General features: G+C 49.4%; 1 protein-coding gene across 5 annotated transcripts in view; it reads right to left on the bottom strand.

Annotated features, from left to right (window-relative positions):
- numbl (NUMB like endocytic adaptor protein) overlaps nt 1-22,305 on the bottom strand; it is a 203,700-nt gene that overhangs the window by 77,986 nt on the left and 103,409 nt on the right. The window contains exon 1 of one of the 5 annotated variants that reach the window (XM_059985121.1): nt 196-213. The exons of the other annotated variants lie outside the window; for them this stretch is intronic. The gene's annotated coding sequence lies outside the window, so the exon portion shown is untranslated. Of the gene's footprint in view, nt 1-195; nt 214-22,305 lie in introns of those variants that run through there. 5 annotated transcript variants of the gene reach the window in all.

The following is a 22,305-nucleotide window of genomic DNA, read 5'->3' as shown; positions in this document are numbered from 1 at the left end:
CACATTTACCCTTTCATTCCCGTGAACTCCCTCCAGAGCCTCCAAGGGGACCAAAACTGCAAGGTTTTGGTCCCAACAATCCTCTGAGCGGAGGCAGGCGAAACTCACCTTCCTGCAGCGCAGAAAACGACGGGACAGAGTGGACAGCACACTTGGCCCGAAATGTTGACTGTGTACTCTTTTCCTAGAAGTTACCTGGTCTGCTGAGTTCCTCCAGCAATTAGTGGTGCTTGTGTTTTCAGCATCTGTAGGTTTTCCCTCCCACTCAGGGTGTCCCGAGGCCTGGAAGCACTGTGACAGTCCAACAGAAACAAAGTCTAACATACTCAATGCCTTCTACATCTCACTGAGGTGAGAGAATACAAGCTCAAGGCACTGGTCATCTATCACATATATATCACTACACACAACTCTGAGAGTCATTTTCCTGTGGGCACACTCAGCAAATCTATAGAATAATAACTGTAACAGGATCATCCAGAGCGCAGAAGACAACAAACTGTCCAAATAAATGGCAGTAAGTAACGAGAGCTTGAAATAACAAGGTAGAGTCCTTAAAGTGAGATCATTGGTTGTAGGAGCTTCTCAGTGGCAGGGTTAGTAAGTGCAGTTATCCCCTTTTATTCTAGAGCCTGATGGTTGTGGGGTAATAACTGTTCCTGAACCTGGTGGGGTGGGTCCTGAGGCTTATCGTGGTGAGTGAAGTTATCCACACTGGTTCAGGAGCCTGATGGTTGTGGGGTAATAACTGTTCCTGAATCTGATGGTGTGGGACCTGAGGCTCATTGTGGTGAGTGAAGTTATCCACACTGGTTCAGGAGCCTGATGGTTGTGGGGTAATAACTGATCCTGAACCTGGTGGTGTGGGACCTGAGGCTCATTGTGGTGAGTGAAGTTATCCACACTGGTTCAGGAGCCTGATGGTTGTGGGGTAATAACTGTTCCTGAACCTGGTGGTGTGGGTCCTGAGGCTCATCGTGGTGAGTGAAGTTATCCACACTGGTTCAGGAGCCTGATGGTTGTGGGGTAATAACTGTTCCTGAACCTGGTGTTGTGGGACCTGAGGCTCATTGTGGTGATTGAAGTTATCCACACTGGTTCAGGAGCCTGATGGTTGTGGGGTAATAACTGTTCCTGAACCTGGTGTTGTGGGACCTGAGGCTCATTGTGGTGAGTGAAGTTATCCACACTGGTTCAGGAGCCTGATGGTTGACGGGTAATAACTGTTCCTGAACCTGGTGGTGTGGGACCTGAGGCTCATTGTGGTGAGTGAAGTTATCCACACTGGTTCAGGAGCCTGATGGTTCTGGGGTAACAACTGTTCCTGAACCTGGTGGTGTGGGACCTGAGGCTCATTGTGGTGAGTGAAGTTATCCACACTGGTTCAGGAGCCTGATGGTTGTGGGGTAATAACTGTTCCTGAACCTGGTGGTGTGGGACCAGAGGGTCATTGTGGTGAGTGAAGTTATCCACACTGGTTCAGGAGCCTGATGGTTGTGGGGTAACAACTGTTCCTGAACCTGGTGATGTGGGACCTGAGGCTCATTGTGGTGAGTGAAGTTATCCACACTGGTTCAGGAGTCTGATGGTTGTGGGGTAATAACTGTTCCTGAACCTGGTGGTGTGGGACCTGAGGCTCATTGTGGTGAGTGAAGTTATCCACACTGGTTCAGGAGCCTGATGGTTGTGGGGTAATAACTGTTCCTGAACCTGGTGGTGTGGGACCTGAGGCTCGTTGTGGTGAGTGAAGTTATCCACACTGGTTCAGGAGCCTGATGGTTGTGGGGTAATAACTGTTCCTGAACCTGGTGGTGTGGGTCTTGAGGCTCATCGTGGTGAGTGAAGTTATCCACACTGGTTCAGGAGCCTGATGGTTGTGGGGTAATAACTGTTCCTGAACCTGGTGGTGTGGGACCTGAGGCCCATTGTGGTGAGTGAAGTTATTCGCACTGGTTCAGGAGCCTGATGGTTGTGGGGTAATAACTGTTCCTGAACCTGGTGGTGTGACGCCTGAGGCTCATTGTGGTGAGTGAAGTTATCCACACTGGTTCAGGAGCCTGATGGTTGTGGGGTAATAACTGTTCCTGAACCTGGTGGTGTGGGACCCGAGGCTCATTGTGGTGAGTGAAGTTCTCCACACTGGTTCAGGAGCCTGATGGATGAGGGGTAATAACTGTTCCTGAACCTGGTGGTGTGGGACCTGAGGCCCATTGTGGTGAGTGAAGTTATTCGCACTGGTTCAGGAGCCTGATGGTTGTGGGGTAATAACTGTTCCTGAACCTGGTGGTGTGACGCCTGAGGCTCATTGTGGTGAGTGAAGTTATCCACACACTGGTTCAGGAACCTGATTGTTGTGGGGTAATAACTGTTCCTGAACCTGTTGTTGTTGGACCTGAGGCTCATTGTGGTGAGTGAAGTTATCCACACACTGGTTCAGGACCCTGATGGTTGTGGGGTAATAACTGTTCCTGAACCTGGTGGTGTGGGACCTGAGACCCATTGTGGTGAGTGAAGTTATCCAAACTGGTTCAGGAGCCTGATGGTTGTGGGGTAATAACTGTTCCTGAACCTGGTGGTGTGGGACCAGAGGGTCATTGTGGTGAGTGAAGTTATCCACACTAGCTCCGGAGCCTGAGTGTCTTGGGGTAATAACTGTTCCTGAACCTGGTGGTGTGGGACCTGAGGCCCATTGTGGTGAGTGAAGTTATCCACACTGGCTCAGGAGCCTGAGGGTCTTGGGGTAATAACTTTTCCTGAACCTGGTGGTGTGGGACCTGAGGCTCATTGTGGTGAGTGAAGTTATCCACACTGGTTCAGGAGCCTGATGATTGTGGGGTAATAACTGTTCCTGAACCTGGTGGTGTGGGACCTGAGGCCCATTGTGGTGAGTGAAGTTATCCACACTGGTTCAGGAGCCTGATGATTGTGGGGTAATAACTGTTCCTGAACCTGGTGGTGTGGGACCTGAGGCCCATTGTGGTGAGTGAAGTTATCCACACTGGTTCAGGAGCCTGATGATTGTGGGGTAATAACTGTTCCTGAACCTGGTGGTGTGGGACCTGAGGCCCATTGTGGTGAGTGAAGTTATCCACACCGGTTCAGGAGCCTGATGATTGTGGGGTAATAACTGTTCCTGAACCTGGTGGTGTGGGACCTGAGGCCCATTGTGGTGAGTGAAGTTATCCACACTGGTTCAGGAGCCTGATGGTTGTGGGGTAATAACTGTTCCTGAACCTGGTGGTGTGGGACCTGAGGCTCCAGTACCTTCTTCCTGATGGCAGCAGCAAGAAGAGAGCGTGTCCTGGGGAGGGTGTTGTCGTCCCTGATGATGGACGCTGCTTTCCTGCGACAGTGTGTCGTGTAGATGTGCTCAGTGGTGGGGAGGGTTTTACCTGAGATGGACTGGGCAGGATCACGAATTTGGGCCCTTTTGCCCGGGAAGCCCAAAGGTAGGGCTCTTCCTCAGTAACAATGTGCACGTGTCCAATATAGGGCCAGACTGACGCAGAATGTTACTGCTGGGAACGAGTCAGAGCCAACAGTGGAACGGACGGTGGATGGCTTACAGGGTGAAGTGGAAAAGCACCAGGGGAGAAAATAATCTACCGCGGCTCCAATTAGAAAGTGATTGATAACACCTTGAAAACTAGGGCAACCATTGAGGCCTCCAGCTATTAACCCACTAACAACCCAGCGAACAGAGCTCCACACGGACTCAGCTGGCTGGAGAAAGCACTAACACAGTCCAGCCACTGCTGAATCCCGCAGGACTCTGGACAGCTTGAAAGTAACATCGGGCAGAGTCCGGAACTGGATCAGTGGTGTGGGGAAGGTACGCCAAGTTCCTCCTTGGACCCCCACCCCCTTATCGGGGTCACGTGAAGCCCCGGGGGCAAGGGGTGGATGGTCGTACCAGCAGCCGGTGCAGATCACAAGTCCCGGTATGTGACCACTGACGCCAGGCAGACAATCTCTGAAGAGTATTGACAATGTCTGGGCTCACCCGTCTTGTGAAGACACTGCCCAGAAGAAGGCAATGGCAAACCACTTCTGTAGAAAAATCTGCCCAGAACCATCATGGTCACAGGTAAGACCATGTCCGTCCACATCATACGACACAACACAGCACAGCAGGAACGACCTGTACTCAGACGAACACAGGTTCAAGATCCAAGACTGTTTATCGCCATTCTTCTGTACTCAAATGTAAAGGAGAACAGTATGATTGTTACTCCGGATCTGCCATTGCACAAGAAGCACAATAAGCATAAAGAACACAATAAAAGTAAATAAAATAGCAATCCTATTAAACATGATATACAAGAAACTCTTTTATACATTGATACGGTTAAGGTTAATATTATATAGATTTACTGTGAATGCCCACAAGAAAATGTATCTCAGGGTTGTATATGATGACATATATGGACTTTGATAATAGATTTACTTTGAGTGATTGTATGTACATGAAGTGACTAGTTGGCGTGTTTGTCAGGGTGGTGGGGGGTGCGGAGGGGTGGGTGAGTGGCCGGGGGCGTTGATCAGCCTTTCTGCTTGGGGAGAGAGACCGTTTTGAGTCTGGTGGTCCTGGTGAGGACGCTAGGTAGCCTGCTCCCTGATGGGGCAAACACGGCTCTTTCCCAGCAGCTTCCTGTGTATATAGAATACAGTCCTGCCGACGAGGAGGCTTTCTGTGCACACAGTGCAGTGCTGCAGCCTGTCAGGATGCTCTGCACTGCCCATCTGTAGAATGATGGAGCACAGACGTGCAGAGTCCAGCTCTCTTCGGCCGCCTCAGACAGCAGAGGCATTGGTGATTGTGGAGGATTTGTTCTGGGGCCAGGAGAGGTTGTGCGGGATGGGCCCTCCCAGGAATTAGATACTTCTTGCAGTTTCCACTGCCGTGCTGCCGATATAAGACCGAGTTCTCCTGAAGTCGGTAACCACCTCCTTTGTCTTGTTGACTTTGAGGAAGATGTAGTTTTCCTGACACCAGGCCTCGAGCTCTTCCACCTCCTCTCTGTCGGCCGCCTCTGTGTTGGTGATGAGGTCCAGCATAGGCATGCCATCGACGATCTTGACAATGTGACTGCTCGATTGTTTCACCCTGCAGTCATGATCAAACGGAGGGGCAGACTCAATGGGCCAAATGGCCTAATTCTGCTCCTCCGCCTTAGGGCCACAAATGGATTTTGTGTTCTTTCTAGTGAGAATAATTTAATACCTTTTCTCTTGTGAATGCAGCTTATCGGCTGCTATGTGGCTGTGCTGGTGCAGCGAGTATGCACGTTTTTCGTTACACCTATGCAGACAGGTATTTGTATATGAACTTGACCTTGACTTTTGACTTTGACAGTGATGACGCCAGAGCTTTTTGCAGATCCAGGCTACTTTTTCTAGTTCATCTGCAAAACAGCATCTTCCTCTTCTTTCCTCATGTCTTTCCTTTCTTTCCAAGGTGACTGGGGCCCTGTCAGAGCCTGCCGCCTCAGACTAGGGTTCTCAGCCACAGGCTTGCCGTGATATCCCCAGTCTGCCCTGGAAGACGTGCAGGGTGCAGGCCCTGGTTCCTCGCCGACTGAAGCCTCGAGGGGGATGGAAACATCGAGACAGCAGGCAGGCAGGTGGCGTGAAGAAGACCACTGCACTCTCTCTTGACGACGATTGAGAGTTGGAGAACTTGGACCAGCGTTAAGGCAGATTATCACACCAAAGCAACGAGCTGTTGGTCGCCCCTCTCACTGTAGCAGGAGTGAGAGATCTCTCTTTCCCTCGCTAGTGAGAGAGAGAGTCTGTCTGAAATGGGACAGACTGAGCTTTTCATGGACTCCGGATCACGGTGTATTTGGGGGATTTGTTATTCTCGGTGGTGGGGAGGGAGGGCTTTGGAGTTTAACATTTTCTGCCATTCGTTATTTTGGCCTTTTTTTCTGTTTTGTGGATGTCTGTGAGGAGTACGAATTTCAGGTTGTATTGTGAACATCCTCTGACATTAAACTGAACCATTAAACAACAAGAGCAACTCTGGGAGCCTCAAGTATTTGGACTGTAGTTCGCAGCCTCCAGCCTGACACATACACTCTCTCACTCTCACCGAGCAAAGTACTCTCCACAGTAACGTCTACAGCTTGCTGCTCCATCCAGACGTTTGACTGGCAGTTACTGGAGTGCACGCCGAGCCGATCGTAGTCTGATCACAGCGAGATACAGATCTCCCCTCCCTGTGCTCCCCACCCCTCTGTGCTTCTGCAGGCAGGCCAGATGAAATTGGGCAAAGCAATGTGATTTGATTAAGTCATAATAATTCCACTCAAGTGCTTACTGTTAAACAAACAATAGTCTAACAGCGAACTCACCTACACTGTCCGCCTGCAGGGAAGACAACAAAATGTAGTATTCTGCATCACCGTCTGGCGATGGGGAGGGGCTACTGCACAGGATTGTAGAAAGCTGCAGGGAGCTGAAAAATTAGTCAGCCTCTGTAGTATCCTAGTCATCTTCAACAAGCGGTGACTCAGAAAATTGATGTACTTCATTAAGGACCTCCATCACCCCAGTCATGCCCTCTTCCCATTGCTACCATCAGGGAGGAGGTACAGGAGCCTGAAGACACACACTCAGCGATTCAGGAACAGCCTCTTCCCCAAAGTTATCCGATTTCTGAATGAACACTGAAGCCATGAACATTACCTCACTACTTTTTTATTTCCTGTTTTCTCACTACATATTTAACTATTTAATATATATAATTGCCGTAATTCACAGTTTTCTCTCTATTATCATGTCCTGCATTGTACAGCTGCTGATTCTGATTCTGCCAGCAGTTCAGCTCATGTTAACACTTTCGGCCCCTGGATCGGAGAGTGGGGGGGAGGGGGAAGGCTGACACTACAATATTAAGGGCTTGTGCTAATGCTGTTTTCTGTGACTGGATGCGCTATCGTTACTATATGTGGTGTGTGTGACTGTATGAACTGTGCTTGCACCTCAACCCCCGGAAGAACACTGTTTCGTTTAGCTGTAGATGTGGGTGTTGAACTTGATGGGGCATTGACTCGTAAACTGCCTCAAGAGATTCTGGAGAGAGAGAGAGAGACACACACACACAATACTGGAAGAGCTCAGCAGGTCAGGCAGTCTCTGTGGAAATGAATAAACAGTGGATATTTCAGGACTGGAAAGGAAGGGGGCAGACACCAGAATAGGAAGGGGGGAGTACAAGCTGTTGGGTGATAGGTGAGATCAGGTGGGTGGGGGAGGGGGATGAAGTAAGAAGCTGGGAGGTGATAGGTGGAATTAGTAAAGGTCTAAGGAAGAAGCAATCTGATAGGACAGGAGAGGAGAGTGGATCACGGGAGAAAGGGAAGGAAGGGGGCACCAGAGGGAGAAGCGAAGGGTTGAGAGAGGACTGAGGCACACATACCACATGTAAGATACCAGTAAAACATTGTCACACTAAAAACTGAACAAGTCTGTGAGTGGCGTGTCCTGTAAACTGATGGTGCATGGGTGTTGTTGGCAAGACAAGCGGTTGTCACCAGTCTGCAGATGAATATCGGTATGCACGCATTGCTCCAACTGAACGCTGGAGGGCAGCACTGTTGGGAGGGGCAACGCCCCTAACCCCGCATGGGTGCCATGCTATACCACCTTCAGTGCCTTTACTCCTGGGCTTCTGCAACAGGCAAGCCCGCGGTGGTCCTCGCTATGGTTGAGGTCACACAGCTCCTCCAGTAAATGCGGAAATGGACTTGCAGCGTTTTGCATTATCAGCGTCCAACAGGGTAATGGAAAGAGAAGCACCCAAGACAGTCCCTCGCTGTTAGACCGCCCACCGCCCTCACGCACCGAGTCCGACGCCTTCCTGTAGCAGGCAGTAACTCAGCCTCCACCAGCTTCTCTGCCAACGAACAGAGTAGACCTGCAGTATGTGAAGTTCTTAGCGTCCAGCGTTGTCCTGTGATCACAAAGAACACCTTTGGGTGGCTCCCGGAAGGCCGCTGCGTCCGTAACTGTGGATACTGTTCTGTAACTGCACCAGAAGTCAGCCGCAGTGGCATTAAAGAGGAACTTCTGATGATTCCCACTGGAACTGTGATGATTCCCACTGCAAACGGTCACCCGTACTGGCGCCATCCTGTGACAGCCGTCTACAGGAAGCTCAACTCCACCAAACCCTAACGTCTTCTGCTAGCAGACTAACCCACCCCTCCACGCCCTCATCCAAGTCATTTATAAAAGTCACTAAGAGCAGGCGTGCCCCAGGACAGATATGGCATCCAAGTCGCGAAACTCTGATTTGGGCGAGAAGCTGGGCGGGTCTCTGGACGGTCGGTGGTCTGGGAGGAGTTGACAAGAGAATCCAGGGATTTCAGCCTAGGAACACCAGGAAATGCTCAGTCCACCAACGCATTACAAGACAGGCTGATAGACCAGGCCAAGGTCTATGAAAAACAAGAATGTTGGTCAAGACCAGATGTCTAACATCTGGCGTACGTAACCAAGGGAGTTGACCAGCAGAATTCCTACATGTGAAAAAGATTTGTTTCATTTTTTGTGCAAACTGCTGTTAGCAGAATCTCAGATGGTGATGAGAGGGTGTACAGGAGTGAGATAGACCAGCTGGTCAAGCGGTGAAGCAACAACGAGCTTGCGCTCAACTTCAGCAAGACCAAAGAACTGACGGCGGGCTTGAGAAAAGCTAAGACAAGTCCTCATCGAGGGATCGGAAGTGGAAAGAGCGAGCAATTTCAAGTTCCTGGGCCCAGCATCCGAGGAACTGTCCTGGACCCAACGTATTGATGCAGTTACAAAGAATGCACAACAGCAGCTACATTTCGTAAACACAAAATACTCTGCAGATGCTGGGGTCAAAGTCCCAGCCAGAAACGTTGACCGCTCATTTCCACCGATGCTGCCCGACCTGCTGAGCTCCCCCAGCGAGCTGTGCGAGCAGCTATATTTCATGAGGAGTTTGAGATTTGATATTGTCACCGAAAACACTCGAACATCTCTACAGATGAACTATGCAGAGCATTCTGACTGGCTGCATCACTGTCTGGTGGGAGTAGGGTAGGATGGTCAACTGCACAGGATTGAAATAAGCTTCAGTGATTTGTAAACTTAGTCACCTCCATCACAGGCACTAGCCTCTGCAATATCCAGGACATCTTCAAGGAGCGATGCCTCAAAAAGGCGGCATCCATCATTAAGGACCCCCATCACCCGGGACATGGCTGCCTTCTCATTGCTACCATCAGGAAAGTGGTTCAGGAGCCTGAAGACACACGATCCAGGCAATGTCCTGTGAATCAGCTGGGATTAGATCAGGAGATGGCTGGGCTGTGTGGCTGAAAGGGATGGAAGCCTATTCCACACTATATTTCAATAAACTAAATATACAGATCATGAATTCTGCATTTTGGCACGGTATTATAGTGGTTAGTGAACGCTGTTACTCCCTGCTGCTGCCCATAAGGAGCAGAATTGGGCCATTCAGCCCATCGAGTCTGTTCCACTATTCCATCATGGCTGATTTATTATCCCTCTCAACCCCACTCTCCTGCCACTCCCTTGTAACCTTTGACATCCTTACTAATGAAGAAATCGAGGCGGTGGGCCCATCACTGGGAGCTGAAGCTTGATTGATTTCAGCACCGCGCCAAATCGGAAAGGCAGGGCGTGGGCCAAATCAAGGCAGTGAGGTCGAGGCGCCAGATGGCGTCGAGGTGACTGAACGCGGGGTTTGGGGCGACGAGTAGAAAGGTGAGCGTGTCGGGGCCCGGGGCTGGTTCAGCTCACTGTTCCACGATGTTTACTGGGCTCTGCGCTGAACGATGGGTCTCGCACGGTTTTTTGTGGACCAGTTCAGAAACGCTGCTAGCTTCAGGGTATTGTTTGCGTGGTCTGTTTATCTTAGTCTTTCTGCCCGTTGGGTGCTTGGCTGTCCTTTTCTTAAGGGTTCTTTTAGGTTTGTTGTTTTGCGGCTGCCTGTAAGCAGATGAATCTCCGGGTTGTACACTTTGAACCTTGGAACCTACCAACCTCAGTTTAAAATATATCCACTGACAGGAGATTCCTACATCTTACGGACAAGTTTTGCAAGGGCTGCCGATGTAGAGTGGATGGCCTGCTCGTGCCAAGCTCCCAACGTGAAAGTCTGCACAAATTCAGTAGAAATGATCGGGCATGCCAGGAATTCTGCACCTGCAGACAGTTCCCTCCGAAAACGAATGTTTGTGGACGATTGTAAATCACACCGATCCAGGCGCGCGCACACACACACACAGACACAGACACAGCTGACAGCCCGTTTCCTGTCTGGGAGACTTGCGGCATTCTGCATTTTCCATCCCCTGACAAAATTAAACAGTGGATGGGTGGAAAATCCTCAACCGTCCCCTCCTCTGCACCCACCCCGCCAAGCTCACACAAAGCCTCATTGCAGACCAGGAGAGCCCCTTTGTCCGTACGGACTCTGAAATGCGGCCTTGTCCGCGACTGGGGGCTTGAATGAAAGGGTGGGCACAGAGACAAGCAAAAGGCAGGAGGCATCCTTCGCCTGGAACGTATTCTGTAGATCAGAGCTGACAGCCCCAACGTGTCACCCAAACCACTGGTAAACAAACAAGTCACCAGTCTCAAGCATTAGTAAATTACTGACTCTGATTCATCACTTTCAGGAATAAGGTGGGGGGGGGGGGAAGAGAGAGAGAGAGGGAGAGGGAGAGGGAGGGGGAGAGGGAGAGGGAGAGGGAGAGGGAGGGGGAGGGAGAGAGAGAGAGAGAGGGGGGAGAGAGAGAGAGAGAGGGAGAGGGAGAGGGAGAGGGAGGGGGAGGGGGAGAGGGAGAGGGAGAGGGAGGGGGAGGGGGAGGGAGAGAGAGAGAGAGAGGGGGGGGGAGAGAGAGAGAGAGGGAGAGGGAGAGGGAGAGGGAGGGGGAGGGGGAGGGGAGGGAGAGGGAGAGGGAGAGGGAGAGGGATGGGGAGGGGGAGGGGGAGGGGGAGGGGGAGAGGGAGGGAGAGGGAGAGGGAGAGAGGGAGGGAGAGGGAGAGAGAGAGAGAGAGAGAGAGAGAGACAGTGACAGTTCCTCCAAAAGCTTGGAGATTTTACTCCAACCATCTGTTCTAAATTCCAGGAAATACATTTCTACACTTCCAGGGAATACATGCCTGGTTTGTGTGCTCTCTCCTCACAAATTAACCCTCAAGAGTCTGGGTAATATTCTGGTAAATGCAGCTTTGGGGAGAGACAGCAACAGAGAGAATATCTTATTATCAGCGATATGTCGCCCAGAACTGTTAACAGTGTTGTGGGTCGTCTCATCGGAAAGAACTGGGTTAGCAAGTGCCAGCAATCGCTGACTGGGGTTCAATTCCCACCACTGTCTGTAAGGTGGTTATAGACTCTCTCTCTCCCCGTGTCCTCCCATGGTCCAAAGCCATACAGGTTAGGGTTAGTGAGTTGTGAGCATGCTGCGTTGGTGCAGGAAGTGCGGTGACACTTGTGGGCTGCACTCGCTGATTTGATTTGATTCAAACGAGGAGAAATTGCTTCATTAAGAGAATGGTGAATCTTAGGAATTCGTTGCCACAGGCAGCTGTGGAAGTCAGGTCATTGTGCACATTTAAAGTGGAGGCTGGTGGGTTCGTGATTAGTCACCAAGTGAAATGTTACGGGGAGAAGGCAGGACAATGGGGTTGAGAGGGAAATGGATCAGCCATGATGAAATTGCGGGACAGACTTGATGGCCCAAAAGGCCTAATTCTGCTCCTATGTCTTATGGTCTTAAATGATTCAAAGATTCAAAGTAGACTTATTATCAAGGTATGTATAAATTATACAACCTTGAGATTTATCCGCAAAGCAAGAAACCTGAAAGAATCCGATTTTAAAAAATGAAGACCAACACCCAATGTGCAGAGAAAGAGAAAGAAATGCAAATCACCCAAACAACAGAAGCGAGCAACAACATTTCGAATCAAACCTAGTCCTCAGATCAGAATCCCCAGAGTAGCCTGTGGTAGGCCGAAGCCTCGGTCTCAGTTCATCGTATTAGTGGGGCAAATTGCTGTGAAGCTCGCAGACACCAAGCACGGCAGCTGGAGCAATCTCACAGCCTCAGCATCGCGGAGAGAAAGAGTGAACATAGCGGGAGAGTGAGCAAAATCGGCCCGGCTCTCGCCTCTGGTCCTGACACATTTCCTTTCCAGTCTATCTGAGCCTGTGTTTAATTTGTCCAAACAGTGGATCGTGCCTTGCATAATTGTGATAATTGTTGGTTTTCTGTTGCATGTCGAGCCCTGACCAACATCGATCTCGTCTGATTTATTATCCTCAATCCCACTGGGTGTGAGGGTTGTTAATGCACATGTGTCAATGTCATCATCATCATTGCCTCTTGTCACCTCTTGTGGTGCATAAGATACAGTAGTCTGAATCTGGCATGACAAACAAGTAGCTTTCAAACTATTCATGTGCAATTTCAGCCGTGCTCTGTATTAGATCTGAAGGAACAATGATTTCATTCTCCATTAAACTCGTGTACCGAAGAATGGGTGGCGGGGTGGAGATGTGTCTCTACCAAAGGAGGTGTGAGATGCTCCTTCCCTCCGCTAGCCCGCAGGTCCCCCTTGAGCAAGGTGTAGCACCTGCTTAGCCTCCTCCCCCCACCCCCGATCAGGGTCACGTGAAGGTGGCGGATGGTCGTACGAGCAGCTGGTGCGTATCCCAATTCCTGGTTGTGATGTGGAAAGACCACGATAACCCGTGTCACACAACGCGGCACGTAACGAATGAAGGAACTCAAGAATAACGATAAATAATCCTGAATTCTGATGGCTTGATTAGAGGTGCTATGTAAAGGGAGGCTGGAATGGGTCAGGTCCAGCTGGAGGCTCGTGGTTTCTAGTTGTGCAACAGAAGGTTACTAAATCACATTCGGAGTGTTCGCATTTTCTTTTTCCTTTTGTGTTTGCACGGTTTGTTATCTTTTGCATGCACACCGGTTGTCTGTCCGTCCCGTTAGGGGCGGTCTCGCAGAGTCAGAGTCGGGTTTAATATCACCGGCGTATGTCCTGACATTTGTTGTTTTCGCAGTATCAGTACGATGCAATACAGAATAATAGAAAAAGAAAGCTGTGAGTTACAGTAGAACAGTTAAATTAAATAAGCAAATTAAACAGAAATTTTAAAAAGTAGTTTTTGTAGTGTTCACGGGTTCAATGTCCATTCAGGAATCTGCTGGCAGAGGGGAAGAATCTGTTCCTGAATTGCTGAGTGTGTGTCTTCAGGCTCCTGTACCTCCTCCCTGATGGCAGAGGGGAAGAATCTGTTCCTGAATTGCTGCGTGTGTGTCTTCAGGCTCCTGTACCTCCTCCCTGATGGCAGAGGGGAAGAAGCTGTTCCTGAATCACTGAGTGTGTGTCTTCAGGCTCCTGTACCCCCTCCCTGATGGCAGAGGGGAAGAAGCTGTTCCTGAATCGTTGAGTGTGTGTCTTCAGGCTCCTGTACCTCCTCCCTGATGGTAGAGGGGAAGAAGCTGTTCCTGAATCGCTGAGTGTGTGTCTTCAGGCTCCTGTACCTCCTCCCTGATGGTAGTAATGAGAAGAGGGCATGCCTGGATGACGGGAGTCCTTGATGCCATTTTGAAGCATCACTCCTTGAAGATGTCTTTCATTGATTCTATTATGGTTCTTGAGCCTACTGAGTAAGCACACGAATCTCAGGGTTGTACAGGGTGCCATATACGCACTTTGATCATCAATCTACTTTGAAGGTCTCTTTTCTCCATGCTCCCATGGTCAGTAGCTTAATCCGGCAAACGGGGAGCTCTAGACGTCTCCGATCACAGCGTTCCTGCTGTCAGCCAAGGAAGTTCCCACCGGTAGGTGGGACAAGGCTGGCTCGGGTTTGGCTTCCTTGTGGGAAGCTGCCAAAAGCTCTGGTAGAAAGGAAGAAGTGAGGGGCGGGGGGAACGGCTGGGACAGAGATGCAAAGCAGAATGAAAAGGCTCACCACCCAGGGAACGGAGGCAGAATGTGGTTGAAAGGGCAATGCAAATCTTTTACTGAATTTAGTCAAAGGTAAGTAAATGAGCAGAATTAGGCCATTCAGCCCATCGAGTCTGCTCCACCATCCATTCTCCTGCTTGCTCCCTTATCTTTTGATGCCCTGACTAATCAAGAATCTGTCAACTTCTGATTTAAATGTACCCAGTGACTTGGCCTCCACAGCCGTCTGTGGCAACGAATTCAACAGATTCACCGCCCACTAACTAAAGGGATCCCCTTGCCTCTTCTAAATGGATGTCTCCCTCTTAAGACACTGTGCCCTCTGGTTCTAGGTTCTCCCACTACAGGGAAAGCCCTCTCCACATCCACTCTATCTAAGTCTTTCAATATTTGAAAGGTTTCAATGAGATTCCCCCCCTCATTCTTCATAACTCCAGCCAGTACAGACCCAGAGCTATCAAATGCTCTTCATACGTCAACCCTTTCGTTCCTGGAACCATACTTGTGAACTGCCTCCAGACCCTGTCAGATGAGGGGCCCAAAACTGCTCACAAGACTCCAAGTGAAGCCTCACCTCACAAAGCCTCAACATTACATCCTTGCTTTTATATTCTAGTCCTTTTGAAATGAATGCTGGCGTTGCATTCGTCTTCCTCACCACCGGCTCAACCTACAAGTTAGCCTTTCGGGAAACCTGCACAAGGACTCCCAAGTCCCTTTGCACCTCAGAATTTAGTATTTTCTCTCCACTTGGAAATCAGCCCACCCTTTCATTTCTTCTCCCAAAGTGCATGACCATAAACTTCCCAACATTGTATTCCATCTGCCTCTTCTTTCTGAGTATGTCCGAATCCTTCTGTGGCCTCCATCCTTGCTCAGCACTGCCTGCCCCTCCACCTACTTGATAGCATGAGTCAGAAATTCCTGCTTATTAATTAATGAATTTAGTGATACAGCATGGTAACAGGCCCTACCATTCAGATTTCAAACGGCAGATGGATTTTATTTGAAAAAGTAATTCATCCATTAGAGACACACAGCAGGGAAGCAGACCTTTCGGCCCATCTCATCGATGCCAGCCACCGGGTCCCATTTATTTAATTAGAGATACACCACGGTAACCGGTGCACTCCCTTCCCAAATGCACCTGCACTCCGAAAGAGGCGTCAAAGAAACACACGCCTTGTGAGACGAGCTGTGAGAAGGCGGCACCCTTCATTAAGGAACCCCACCACCCAGGGCACACCCTCTTCTCATTGTTCCCTCAGGAAGTGGGTACAGGAGCCTGAAGATTCACACTCAATGATTCAGGAACAGCTTCTTCCCCTCTGCCATCAGGGAGGAGGTACAGGAGCCTGAAGACACACACTCAACGAGCCAGGAACAGCTTCTTCCCCTCTGCCATCAGGAAGGAGGTACAGGAGCCTGAAGACCCACACTCAGCGATTCAGGAACAGCTTCTTCCCCTGCCATCAGGGAGGAGGTACAGGAGCCTGAAGACCCACACTCAACGATTCAGGAACAGCTTCTTCCCCTCTGCCATCAGGGAGGAGGTACAGGAGCCTGAAGATTCACACTCAGCGATTCAGGAACAGCTTCTTCCCCTCTGCCATCAGGGAGGAGGTACAGGAGCCTGAAGACCCACACTCAGTGATTCAGGAACAGCTTCTTCCCCTCTGCCATCAGGGAGGAGGTACAGGAGCCTGAAGACACACACTCAGCGATTCAGGAACAGCTTCTTCCCCTCTGCCATCAGGGAGGAGGTACAGGAGCCTGAAGACCCACACTCAGCGATTCAGGAACAGCTTCTTCCCCTCTGCCATCCGATTTCTGAATGGACATTGAACCCGTGAACACGAACTCACTACCTTTCTTCTGGGACTTTTTTGTTCTCTTTTTACTTAAATAAATGTAAAATTCTAACATAGTTTTTTATTATTAGTATGTACTGCTGCTGGAAAGGCAGCAAATTTCATGGCATATGCTGGTAATATTAAACCTGATTTTGATTTGGACGAGATAATGTGAAACCCTGTCTACCTCACGGAACAGAGGGATCTGGGAACACAGACCCACAACCCAGGCGGACAGGGGTCGTAAAGAAAGCTCCTGGCATATTGACCTTCGTAAATCGAAGTATTGAGTACAGGAGATGGGATGTTATGTCGAAGTTGTACAAGACATTGGTGAGGCCTAATTTGGAGTATTGTGTGCAGTTTTGGTCACCGAATTACAGAAAAGATGTAAAGAAAGTTGAACGAGTGCAGAGAAAATTAACGAGGATGTTGCTGGGTCTGGAGGGCCCGAGTTAGAGGGAATGAATGAATTTATTCCCTGGAGAGTAGGAGTCTCTAAGGAGATGAATCTCAAGGTTGTAGATAGTATACCTACTTTGATAATAAATGTACTTTGAACTTTGAATGAAGGGAGATTTGATAGAGGTAAATAAAATGATGAAGGGTGGAGAGAGGGTAAACGTAAGCAGACGTTCCCACTGAGGTTGAGTGAGTCCAGAACAAGAGGCCCTCCCCCCAACATTACAACAGTGACTTCTATCATTGGCCGAGCATTGCTTGGGGACGTGCCGCAGCTGGTGAACCAATTAAAATGTGTAATATTTGGTGCAGTCCCCGCAATGGGTTTTGTAGATATGGGCACTGCAGGACATATCAGGTGGGCCAAAGTGTGAGAAACTTGGATCCATGAACCTCACCCGGCTGTAAAGCGACATGACCAACTCCCCTCGTCGCTACCCATGAAGATCGACAGGGGCACAAATTCAAATGGGCATCAGAGGAAGTCGTGGCTCAAGGGAAAACACCACATGCAAGGGATTTCCTAGAAGCACGGTTTTCCACGAACAATTCTGTAGACAAGCATGTAGACTTCAATTCTACTTATGAGCCAGTGCAGACAACACACGAAGTTCGCCACGCAGACAATCAGAGACGACATTTCCTCTCCACGGCACAACTGAGTTTCCGAAATTATGTCCAATCAACTGATTGAAAAATATAGAACCGGGGCTCTCACGGCCAGACTATGTAACAGTTTCTTCCCCCAAGCCATCAGACTCCTCAATACCCAGAGCCTGGACTGACACCTTACTGCCCTATTGTCCTGTTTATTATTTATTGTAATGCCTGTACTGTTTTTGTGCACTATGCAGTCCTGGGTAGGTCTGTAGTCCAGTGTAGCTTTCTCTGTGTTGTTTTTTTACGTAGTTCAGTCTAGTTTTTGTACTGTGTCATGTAACACCATGGTCCTGACAAACATTGTCTCATTTTTACTGTGTACTGTACCAGCAGTTATGGTCGAAATGACAATAAAAGTGACTTGACTTGATATAAAGGCCAAGCATTCGGGGACACTCCACAATTAACAGTGCACTGACGATGTCTCCTCGTATGGTGACGAAGCGTTTGCAAGTAAATTGCCAAAATCAGAGAACAACTCAACGTAACCATTGACTGTCCGAGCTACACACCTTCCAAATTATTTCCAATGACAATCAGGTTCATCATCTCTGACACAAGTCGTGAAATGTCATGTTTTTGTGCGGCAGGAGTACAGTGCAGGCATAACAAATTCCTTTCAGTTGGAACATCGAACATTACAGTACCTTACAGGCCCTTCGGCCCACAATTTTGTGCTGACATTATAAACTACTCTTCCCTTCCCTCCCACATAGACCTCCATTTTTCTGTCATAAAACATTTTTGTAAATGTCCCTAACGTATCTCACAGGTCAAGTGGCAATTCTGGACTAAACTTGAATCAATGAAGCAGGGCAGGGCTTGAATATCATCAGCTCTATTATAAAGATTAATCACGCGACATAGGCGACAACAGGACTCCAGTTCCAGATGAGCTCAATGCCTTCTATGTTTGCTTTGACCACCAAAACATGGAGGAACCATCACAAGCTCCCACAGCCCCCGATGACCCCGTGATTTCAGTCTCGAGGCCGACATGCGAGCAGCCTTCGGAAGGGTGAACCCAGGGAAAGCATCCGGCCCAGATGGGGTACCTGACCCGTGCTGACCGACTGACTGGGGTGTTCACTGAGACCTTTAACCTTCAGTTAAACCACTGCCTGGGAAGAGAGCGGTAACCCACCTCAATGACTATGTCCAGTAGCATCTATCAGGGGTCCACTGACCCCTTGGTTAATGGTAGACCATGGCATCCTGGCTTGCATCCACAGTCATGAAGTGTTTTGAGGAACCAGTGCTGAAACATATCAACTCTTTCCTGAGAAGTGATTTACAGCAGATCCACTCCAACTTGCAACAGGTCCAGAGCAGATGCCATTTCATTGGCTCCTCACTCAGCCCTGGAACATCCGGGCAGTGAAAGTGCCTAAGCCTGAACAGTCTGTATCGAGCACAGCTCAGCATTCAATACCATCACCTCCTCAAAACTGATCAACATCTCCTTGTGCGACCGGATTCTCCGCCATCACCCCGGCAGTGCGCTCCTCACAGTCCAAACACAAATTACCGATGACACCCTCCCTCCAATCACGTTAAAGTTATGCCCCCTTGTATTAACTATTAAAAGAACAAAAGCCCAAAAGAGAGAACAGTGAGGTGGTGTCCATGGACCTTTCAGAAAGGAAGACAGTGTTCGGCACTACTGACTCCGCACGCACAATCCACTCCCTAGAAAACGGGGTGGCACGGTTAGCACAGGGCTTTACAGTCCCGGAGACCCGGGTTAAATTCCCGCTGCTGCCTATAAGGAGTTGGTACGTTCTCCCCGTGACCACGTGGGTTTCCTCACTGTGCTCCGGTTTCCTCCCACAGTTCAAAGACACACCAGTTGGTAGGTTAATTGGTCACCGTGAGTCGTCCCGTGACTAGACTCGGGTTAAAGTGTGGGGCCGCTGGGCTGGAAGGGCTGAATCTTAACAAAATATAACGGGGAGGGGAACGTCTAGAGGGCAGGCAGGGGATCCAGGGCTGGGGACAGCTCATCCTTTGGGAAACCTTTAGCTCTCTGGAGCCCTGCACATGACGCAACAGGAGAACAGCCAGGGCCGACAGCGACAACAACAGCATTTCCTGGAATCCCTCGCCCGAGACACAGTTCTGGGCTGAGTCTGTCCACACCCACTCTATATTCAGACACACTCGTCACACGTTTAACCAGCTGCTGCCCACGGAATGAAAACCATCCAATTACACTTCACGTCCTTGTTTGAAAAGGGAATTGGGTCCCCTGGGACGGAGACTCCCTTCCTGCCCTGTTCCCAGCCAGAGCTGGAAGCTGATTAGCAATGTCTCCCTGTGAAAAAGCAAATCAGCTGAGCCCGGACACCACAAGAACAGAGGCATCTGTCACGGGGACGACAGTCCAAGTGACCCCACCACTGGTGACAGCCTCAGCTGTGTTATTTTTTGTGGGAACGGAGGGTCACTTCAAAGACTTGGCCTTGGCCCACTTGTGTCCTGGGTGTTTCTGAGTGAAGGAACAGAAGAAACACTGTCGCAGGATAGCAGCGTCCATCATCAAGGCCCCCACCACCCAGGACATGCCCTCTTCTTGCTGCTGCCATCAGGAAGAAGGTACAGGAGCCTCAGGTCCCACACCACCAGGTTCAGGAACAGTTATTACCCCACAACCATCAGGCTCCTGAACCAGTGTGGATAACTTCACTCACCACGATGAGCCTCAGGTCCCACACCACCAGGTTCAGGAACAGTTATTACCCCACAACCATCAGGCTCCTAAACCAGTGTGGATAACTTCACTCGCCACAATGAGCCTCAGGTCCCACACCACCAGGTTCAGGAACAGTTATTACCCCACAACCATCAGGCTCCTGAACCGGTGTGGATAACTTCACTCAATCTAACACTGAACTATTCCACAACCAATGGACCCACTCTTCATCTCACTGTTCTCAATATTTTTGCTTCTTATTTGTCACCATTATTATGACTTTCTGTTTGCATTCGCACAGTTTGTTGTCTTCTGCACTCTGTTTGAACACCCAAGTTGGGCATTCTTTCATTTGTTCTCTTGTGGTTATCATTCTTTGTTCTTGATATTTATTATTTATTTATTTATTATTACTCTGGGGTTCTTGCTTTTTGTGTCACCATATACAACCCTGAGGTTCATCAACTCTGTCAGGTTTCTTTGTATTTACAGTGAATGCCTGCAAGAAAATGGATCTCTAGGTAGTATATGCTGACATGTAAATTGACCCGATCTCGGGCCAGAGCGTTGACTGGTTATTCCTCTCCATAGATGCTGCCTGGCTTGAGTCAACTCTCCACAACAGGCAATCTCAGCAGAAACAAAGCCTCAACCTTCACTCGATTGAGCATGGAGATCTCCTTCAATCCTTCCCAGTGAACAAAACCCGTCCAGAGACCAGCCAGGAACCGGTCATACCCCAGTTATTTATTTAGGCTAGCTGGACGGTGATGGGTGAAGCCAGGCAGGTGGGAAAGGCAAAGGGCTGAAGAGGAAGGAATCTGATAGGAGAGGAGAGTGGACCGTAAGAGAAAGGGAAGGAGGGGGACCAAGCGGGAGGTGATAGGGAGGTCAGACGAGGTAAGAGGCCAGAATGGGGAAAAGAAGAGGGGAGGGGAGAAGGAGAAATCAATATCAGGTTGGAGACTGCCCCGCATTATTAAAGTACATTTGCAGTATACTGCTCTGAGATTAATCTTCAGCGGATAGCCACGACACAAGGAAAGCCATGGTGTTGTTCATTAACCCTGGCCCCCCCCCCCAACCCACCCCCACACAAAAAAACAAATTGTCTTTGGAGTTTGGGTGCAAAGCGACGTGGTCACAGGGAGAATGCCACTGAGAGCTGAGCCCAGGCGTGACACTGTGTCAGCATTAAGCTATCAGCTTCGCGGGCGTGGAGTGGCCCTGTCCCTTTAAGAGAAAAGATCAGGGCTCCTCAAATGGTTCAAAACACTTCAGAGTATCCCAGGGCTTGTCAGGATCAACGCTCTGCTCAACAACTGCTGAGAAAGGAGCCTCATTATCTATCGGCCTGTCAGGAAAACCTCTGACTCACAACCTATGTCTGCAGCCGGAAGATGTGAGCCCAGCGTTTCCCAACCAAAGACCCTCATTCATTACCTCGCCAGTTACTATTCAGAGATATTAATAGACTAAACACCCAGGCCGTTCTACACATCTTTGTGCATTCGGTTTCAAATAGGAGCTTGTCCTATGAATCACTAGCTTAACCCTTCCCGCACACACAGACATGAAAATTGCCCCCACATCTGCACCGGCTGACGCGATCCCTTGTGACCTCCCAACTTTACACACAGTTCCCACCCCAGCACCCCAATTTATCCATACGTTGCTGCTTTTGACACGGACTCTCCGTACACAAGTCAGCTGACTACAGGTCACAGAACAACTGGTAACAATAACAGCATCAGGATCAGGTTTATTATCACTGATATCCATCAGGCCACCATCCAAGTCTCAGTACGTCAGAATCAGGTTTAACATGTTGTGATACTTGTTAACTTTCTGGCAGCAGTGCAAGGCAATTCGTGGTAAATATAGAAAAAAAATGAATGACAATATGGTTGTCATGGTCATATAATGTGAATATATGTATAAAATAACACACAAAATGCTGGAGGAACTCAGCAGGTCAGACAGTGTCTATGGACAGAGTAACACACACACAATGCCAGAGGAACTCAGCAGGTCAGACAGTGTCTATGGTCAGAGTAACACACACAAAATGCTGGAGGAACTCAGCAGGTCCGACAGTGTCTATGGTCAGAGTAACACACACAAAATGCTGGAGGAACTCAGCAGGTCAGACAGTGTCTATGGTCAGAGTAACACACACAGTGCTGGAGGAACTCAGCAGGTCAGACAGTGTCTATGGACAGAGTAACACAGACAAAATGCTGGAGGAACTCAGCAGGCCAGACAGTGTCCATGGACAGAGCAACACACACACAATGCTGGAGGAACTCAGCAGGTCAGACAGTGTCTATGGACAGAGTAACACAGACAAAATGCTGGAGGAACTCAGCAGGCCAGACAGTGTCTATGGACAGAGTAACACACTCAAAATGCTGGAGGAACTCAGCAGGTCAGACAGTGTCTATGGACCGAGTAACACAGACAAAATGCTGTAGGAACTCAGCAGGTGAGACAGTGTCTATGGTCAGAGTAACACACACAAAATGCTGGAGGAACTCGGCAGGTCAGACTGTCTGTGGAAAGGAGTACAGTCGACACTTTGGCAGGACTGGAGGAAAATGATGAGGAGTATAGTGAAGAGGTGAGGGA

This window comes from Hypanus sabinus, chromosome 11 (genome assembly GCF_030144855.1).
Source record: "Hypanus sabinus isolate sHypSab1 chromosome 11, sHypSab1.hap1, whole genome shotgun sequence".
In the NCBI taxonomy this organism is placed as follows: domain Eukaryota; kingdom Metazoa; phylum Chordata; class Chondrichthyes; order Myliobatiformes; family Dasyatidae; genus Hypanus; species Hypanus sabinus.
This window is presented reverse-complemented; position numbering and strand designations above follow the sequence as displayed.